The sequence below is a fragment of the Podarcis gaigeae genome (assembly GCF_964106915.1).
Source record: "Podarcis gaigeae genome assembly, chromosome: 1".
Taxonomy (NCBI): domain Eukaryota; kingdom Metazoa; phylum Chordata; class Lepidosauria; order Squamata; family Lacertidae; genus Podarcis; species Podarcis gaigeae.
In genome coordinates this window covers 50,107,033-50,114,722 of record NC_139678.1, presented here as the reverse complement: position 1 = coordinate 50,114,722, position 7,690 = coordinate 50,107,033, and the positions used below count along the sequence as shown (strand labels likewise).

Sequence of the window (7,690 nt, the reverse complement as noted above, 5' to 3'; positions counted from 1 at the left end):
TCTTAAGCCATATTGCCACAATGCACTTCTTAAGGTGCCACAAGGCTGTTGTTTTTGCTGTGAGATGCTAACACGGCTACTACCCCTCTGGGAATTGCCCCATGACAAAATCTTTCCCCAGAGAGAACATCCAATGGAGATTAAAGCAGCATGTTGTGAGAGGAGGACCACACAGCAGTGTTGTTAATAATAGTGCAATCTGACACAGGCCTACTCAGAAGTGAGCCCAGTTGAGTTCAGTAGGGCACATGTCCAGGTATACAGGGACGACATTCCAGCCTGAAGCAAAGTTGGTTCTCCTCACTTAATGTTTTGTCAACAGTAATGTTTTAAAATAGTTTTAATTTTGCAGCCACACTCATATTGCCTTTTCCTCATTTATCCTTGGTATGAGTGAAGCAGAAGGGGAAGGCAACAATTCTGAAAAGTCTAATTGTATTATTAAGCATAGCCATGCTCTGATGAGGGCTGTCTGGATCATCAAGAGCAAAGACCAACAGGCCCAAGAGCTGAATGTCTCTTTTCAAAAGTCTGCAGATCTCTTGAGAGGTGGAAGGTGACATTTAGAGAATCCTGCTTTGGGGCAAATGGTTGGTCAGAAGCATCTCTGGGCATCTTTCTGCCTACGTTCCTATACGTCTCCAGGGGGTTGCCATTTAGGGAGAATGTGGGGTAATTCCTTCACACTCGCACACACCCCTTGGTGTTTTAGATCAAGTGATTTAAAATATGTGACAGTGTGGTCTAATGCAGGGATAGGGAATCTGTGGCCCTCCATGTGTTGCTAGACTACAACTCCCATCATCCTGACCACTGGACAACAGTATCTGGAGGGCCACATGAATTCCTAGGAGGCAGGATCTGCCACCCCTGTAGACCTGAGGCTGTTGCCTTACCTTGCCTCATGGGTGGGCTGGCCCTGGGTAGGGCGACCCAATGTTCCGACTGAGAATAAGGCAGCTCTCTATGTTCCTATGCTTGCTTTATGTGCGCTGCTATTTGCAACCTGTGGACTGCATCTCCCACCAGCCCCAGCCGGCATGGTCAATGGTGGAGAAGAGGAGCTGCAGGCAACAGCATCTGGAGAGCAGCCATATCCCCACTCCTTTAAGTACAGGGTGGCATTTCGTCCGCTGGGCCCTCGAGTCACTGACAGCAAAGGCTGTCAGCTGCCTTTATCCGTATGCACGCCGGCTTAGCTGGCTGGTGGATCGGTGTGGAATAGTCCGCTGACCTCCCAGCGAAGCTTGGGCCAAGGGGTTCTGTGTCGGTCCCAAACAGGCTTCAAACGATTTCAGACTGTGATACTTTTTTTAACAAGCACACCCTGTGGGGAATGTAGCAAGGCTTTGGGTTGCGCAGGATCCTTTAAAAAAAAGTCCATAAATAATCATGCCTATGTTACATCTTCTGTACACCGCCCCGGCATGTTTCTGACGAAGGGCGGTATAAAAACGTGGAACAAACAAATGATCCTCGCAAGCAAAGCATTCGGCGTGCAAAGGAAGGAGGGGCTTCTCCCCTTGTGTTTTGGGTTCTCATGCACACCACGCCGCCAGGATGTAGAAATCGGAGGGGGCGAAAGGAACACCAGGGGGTGGAGTTGGGGAAAGTTCAGGCATGTGACTCGGAGGCTGCTGCTGCTGCTCTTGCTGACATTACATCACTGCAACTCGCGCGGAGCGGCTCTCGCCCGAAGTCAATAGCGCGCCGCTGAGCTTCGCGCGCTCGGCGCTGTCTGATCGCTCCCTCGCCCGGTTGCTGTGGGCCTTCCCGGGGGGCCGGAGCTCGCTGCCTGTTCCCGACCTGCCCCTCTTTCTCCCGAGAGGGGGGCTTCTGCTTACCCTGTCGCCTCCCCTTCCGGGGCTGCCGGCGCGCCTGGAGCTGCTGTTGCTGACGCGGGTAACTTCTTTCTTTACGCGATCGCCCTGGGCAACCGGGGAGTTTGGTGGCGCCCGCTCGAGAGAGCGCATTTTCACCCACCGAGGGGCTTCGGCCGCCGCTGCTCTGCGCTCCCCTTCGTGGCGGCGCCAAACTCGAGCTACCGGCGTCAAACCACCTGTTGGCGCTCGGGCAGCGTACACACGTGCGCCTAGATGCGTGGCGATAAAGAGGGCGCTTGGTGCTGTTCTTTCCCCGGATTGCTGTTTGATTGCAGCGTTACGGAAGCACAAGTAAAGAATTTATGGAAAGAAACATTTTCAAAAAAATGGCTTAAAAGAGAGAAATGAATGCGCACATTCGGATCCCCCATTTTTGGATGTATATTTTAAAAAAAGGGAGGGAGATTGGTTAAAAGGAGTGTAATGTCTCCACGTTCCAAGACATGTATGGATGGAACGCTGGCACTAGTGATTGTACAAAACACATGCCTTTGAGTTGCTGGGCGATTTACACTGCAGTTGGAAATACATGCACTTAACACACTGGGGCTTCTGAATAAATTTTCACTCATTCCGGCCCAAGTGGGAGAGAAAGAAGGGTGAACATTGGGTGTTGGAGAGAAAACACTTATTCAGCAACATCTTATCACATGACATGTGCAGGAAGATGTCTGTTCCCTTGTGGCTTTCGGTCAGTGAAAGGAGCTTGGCATACAGTGTGCAGGTGCATTTGTCTTCCTCTAGAAGGGCCATAGTGCACAGGTAGAACAGCTGCTTTGCATCAAGAAGGTCCTGGCATAGAGCTGGGAGAGACTCACTGTCTGAAACCCTGGAGAGTTGCTACTATAGTCAGCATATTGACAGTACTGAGCTAGATGGATCAGTAGTTCAGTCTCAGCATCAGGCAGATTTCTATTTTCCTATACAGTATATAGTAGTCATCACTATTTGCAATTTAAAAACTTTGACACATCTTTCACTAGGGAGCTCACAAGACCTGGAGAGATATGCCTTTATGCGGTCAGCTTCTTGCCTATATGAGTTTTTAGGAGGTTTGTGTGAAAAGCCCCATCAGGAAAAGAGGACACAAATGATTGATGATGGTGTTTTGCACAGGACCCACCAAAACCTGCACCACCATTTGCAAGGCTGGAAACAGAAGTACCACACGGCTTCTGCTTCAGCCTGGGAAACCAGCCGTGAACTCTTTGCTCAGTTGTGATCTCAGTAGGTGGCCTTATCTGTCTATCTCCCTGGAGTTGGAATTGTGTTGCACTTTACTCACCAAGAAATGTCAGAGAAGAAATTAATATTTAAGCAGAGAGGCAAGGTTAAATATGGAAGATTGTAAGATGCAGATATTAACCAGCTATCAGTGTGTGGATGCTAGCTGGAAGCCTGGTCTTTGTATCTGAGAGGCTTTAATAGGGGGCAAGGGCTAGTGGCCATAATTACTCATTTTTGTAAGTAACTTTGAGTTTCACTTTTCTGGAAAACACAAATAACAATAATTTGTTTCAGGGCTTCCCAGAGACATTTGGTAGACCAGTGTGGGATGCAGGATTCTGGACCTCTGGTCTGATCCAGCAGGGTTCTCTTCTTACATTAAGTGGTGACCAACCTTTGTTTGGCATGTGCTGTGTACCGGAATCAATTCAATGTACATTATGGTAGCTGACTCTAGTTGACCAGGCTGTGGAACAAGCAGCAGTGCTCTGAATGAACCCAGACACTTGGAGCTCCATGAAACCACCTGCTTATTCAGCATCCAGAGTAACATAGAATTGTAGAGTTGGAAGGGGTCCCAAGGGTAATCTAGTCCAACCCCCTACAATGCAGGAATCTTAACTAGACATACATGACAGACGGCCATCCAACCTCTGCTTTAAATCCTCCATTGAAGGAGAGTCCACCACCTCCTTCCTTGTAACTTGAAGCCACTGGTTTGGGTCCTAGCATCTGGAGCAGGAGAAAACAAGCTTGCTCCATCCTCCATGTGACTGCACTTTAGATATTTGTAGATGGCTCTCATATCTCCTCTCAGTCTCTGGTTTTCCAGGCCAAAAATACACAGCTCCCTCAACTGTTCTTCATAAGGCTAGATTTCCAGACATCTGATCATCTTGGTCACCCTCTGCATACGTTTCAGCTTGTTAGTAGCCTTCTTAAATTGTGGTGCCCACAATCCATCCTGATTTTCTTGCACCAGACTTAAACTCTTGTTAGGCGATGTCTGGTCTTCATTGAGTATTCATTCTGATTTGTTTGTGAGAAGATTTTATGACAATGAATATTCATCCTTAATTCATTTTGAGTTGCTTGCAGAGTGATTAAATGTCTTCCCATTAATCCTACAGTTTTTTAGTGCATTTCCCCATCTTGGCATTTCCCCCTCATTTTACTGACTGCAAAAGTCTGCTGTTGTTGTTCTTAAAGTAGATTTGTTGCACCAGAGCACTTTAAATCAACTTTAGTTGCGCAAACCTAATTTTCCAGTATGCAATTAGTTTGCTCCCATAAACTAGGTTATCTGATGTGCATTTGATGGGAATTTGAGAAAAGCCTCCTCAGGGGCTGTAACCAGACTTTGGAACTCCTTACCAAGGAAGTGTCACTTATCTGTTTATCTTGTTAGTGGCCTTCCACCAGCAGGCAACCCCCTTTTTATTTAAACAGACATTTTGTTTTATCTCCAGCTCTTTGTTTAACCTGTATTTTGATCATGTTTCAGCTGGCTATTTTTTTTTTAATACCCTCATTTGGTGACAAACAGTGGGAAAGGGAGTTTGCTTTCATACCACGCTTGTCTGCTTCTCAAAAGCATCAGACTGACCACTGCTAGAACCCTGGACCTGATGGACGTTTGGTCTGATCCAGCCCTTCCTAAGTTAGTTCTCCCTTCCATTTAGTAGATCCGTATGTCGGGCAAATCTGTACTTTATGCAACAGGAATAAGAACTGCTAGTCTGCAAGCCTACGGGAGCTTCCCCATCTGACCTGGGCAGTAATTAGACTTTAAAAAGGGTTTCTATTAGTGCCAATGGAAGCTATTTTTTAAGCCTAATTGCTGCCCAGTGGGAATTTTTTGGTTTGTGAAGGTTGCAGCTGGAGGCAGGAGAGTTAACCCTTCCCCTGTGCCCTCATTGAAAATTGTTGTCCTACCCCACAGCAGTTAGACTTGAAAACCTGCTTCCAGGTTTTCCTAACCCTGTGGCTGACTCTGTATCAGAGATGTCTTTAGGAGATGGCCTGAGGGTGCTGAACCTGTGTGTTTTGTACTGGGCCCCAGATCTCCTGCCCCTCTTCTCAAACTGTTTTAATACCTTTGCTTACAAAGCACAGTGCAGTTCCAGCCTCCCACCATCTTAACTTGCATCTGTACATACAATTCAACATATATAAATATGTGTTGGGGCTTGTGTTTGGAATCTTTTTAGTACCTAGCAAAGTATGTTGCTATACAGCAGGGATGGGGAATCTATGGTCCTGCAATTACTGCTGAACTTCAACTCCTGTCAGCCCCAGCCAGCATTCCCAGGGATGGTGGGAATTGTAGTTCAACAATGTCTGGAGGCTACAGGTTCCCATCCCTACCGCACCGAGGCAGCCACAGGGTTAGGAATGCCTGGAAACAGGACTAATCTGTTTTTGTCTTTGGGTCCTCCTGTGATTCTGAGCTGTCTTCCTCCTTCTCCACCAACTTTCCTGTAGCTCCAGGGTGTTATTACTGCTCCTTTCCAGCTGGAAATGGGCAGGTGTGTCTTGTAATTCTTAAACAACAGCAGGATGCCATTTCAAACCACTCTTCTTTCAATCTTAAAGTCGTTCAGGTATTTTCTTTTCTGATTGCCTAGCAGTTCTGTGACACTCATCTTCCACATGTACAGCCCGGACCTAGTTTGTCACATCCTTCTCCCTCACCTCCACTTTTCTTGGCTCCCTTTTTGCCACCTCCAGGCTGTCATGGAGGTAGCAGGTCCTTCAGGACCTTCTGGGTAGTGGCGCCCTCCCTGTGAACAGGGGTATAAATAATAAAATGATGATGATGATGTTTAATCCTGTCTTTAGACTGGTGTGACTATTGCAGCCATCCTAATTAGGCAGACCAATAATTGTGTGTATATGTGTGTGTGTGTGTGTGTGTGTGTGTGTGTGTGTGTTTATTCCTTGGTCCAGACGGCATGGAGCAGTCAGCTGAGGACCCCAGTGTCCATCCTCCATATGAAAAGCTGCTAGTTGTAACAAGATAACTAATATGGAAGGCCCATTCCCAAATTTGAAGTAATGTCTTGTGGAAGAGAGGAGATACTCTTGCTAGGCCTTGAAACCTCCCTTGCTTAATCCTCCCAGCACTGCATCTCTCTTTTATGTTTGAATGAGCGGCCAACTCAAGTGTGCTGTTCCTCGCATGATCACTTCAGAATGAAGAATACTTCTTCCCACACATTCAGGCTTTCATATCTCTGGACACTGTCAAATTAGCAGGTTCCCCATTTGTACATTCTGTCCATATTTTATTAAAGCATGTAGAACGCCATGAACTTTGTTTCTGCAATTTTAAAAACATAGTATTTAAAAATAAATCATATGACTCAGGGCTTTGTCCAGAGACAAGGGCTTGAGCCACCTCCAAAATGTGTGTGTGTGTAGGGGGGGGGCAACATTTTAGGGGAGGGGAGGGTAACAGCGGGGGGTGGGATAGATTCTGCTAGAGCCCACATAGCAGACAGATCACACAAACAGGTCTAGATTTCAAAGGGGAGTCCCATCTTACTAAGACGCACTTGACACTTCTTAAGTCTTAATTATCCAGTTTAAGTGGAAAGAGATGATATATCCTTCCTTTGTTTATTTTTCTCATGTTTCCTTCATCCACTTGTGGCTTTCAGTGTTATGAGGCATGCAGGACATAAAGAAAAAATTTAGCACATAATATTTCTATCTTTTGTGAAAGCAATACAATGATGTGGTTATTTGATTTTAGTTTCCATTTTATTATACTAGAGATGAGCAACCTGTGGCCTTCCAGATGTTTTGAGGCAACAGCTCCCATTATCCCTGACCATTGGGCCTGCTGGTTGGACTGATGAGAGTCCAACAACATATGGAGGGCTACTTGTCCCCCATCTCTATGGCTGCTGCAATGCAACAGACAGTGTTTTACACCAGCAAGGGCTGGTGATCACCTACGGAAGCTTTGGAAATAAAAGAAGTTGTTTTAAGCTGTCTTGGCAAGTTGCTGGATGAAGTAGGTAAAGCCTTATCAGACATGAGACATCAGGAAGGGCAGGGCACTGGGAGAAACAGAGCAATGCTCCAAGTAATTGAAGCCATGCTGGAGAAATTCAAGGCTCTTGTTTCTCGTCTGGTGGGTGTGCCTTGAGTGCAGCCCTGTCACTGGCTGGCTTGGAGCCAAGGACACTTCAGCTTGACTTGCAGGACTGTTTCTAGCCGGCAGCTTGTTGTGATGTCAGATGTTGTGAGAAGGGAACGCAACTTGGCCGGGCAAAGTCTGCAGAAAGTTCGTCTTCACATTTGGCCTTGTGCCACTGGCAGTTAGGACTATGCACATTCTCTGGCTCACAGATGGGCTTCTCCCACTTTCTAGCCATCATTCTCCTTATACCTAATATGGAACTTTTAAAGTTCTCATATTTTTGTTCCTTCGCCCCCGCCTCCTCCACTAACTTCTCTTATGGACTTAAGCAGCCTGGCTAGTTTTCTTCCCATGCCTCTCTCTTCAGTATTCAGTCCGTAGACCAAATGGACAGCCCCATGTAGAGTGTATTGTAGTAATCTACCTGGAA

The 7,690-nt window shown here is 46.6% G+C and overlaps 1 protein-coding gene across 3 annotated transcripts in view; it reads left to right on the top strand.

Moving 5' to 3' along the window:
- The first annotated feature begins 1,508 nt into the window (after positions 1-1,508).
- Positions 1,509-7,690, top strand: part of NR1H3 (nuclear receptor subfamily 1 group H member 3) — a 30,524-nt gene continuing 24,342 nt past the window's right edge. Inside the window, exon 1 of one of the 3 annotated variants that reach the window (XM_083752002.1) lies at positions 1,509-1,902. The gene's annotated coding sequence lies outside the window, so the exon portion shown is untranslated. The remainder of the gene's footprint in view (positions 1,903-7,690) is intronic. The other 2 variants (XM_083752004.1, XM_083752005.1) reach the window with 2 other exon arrangements.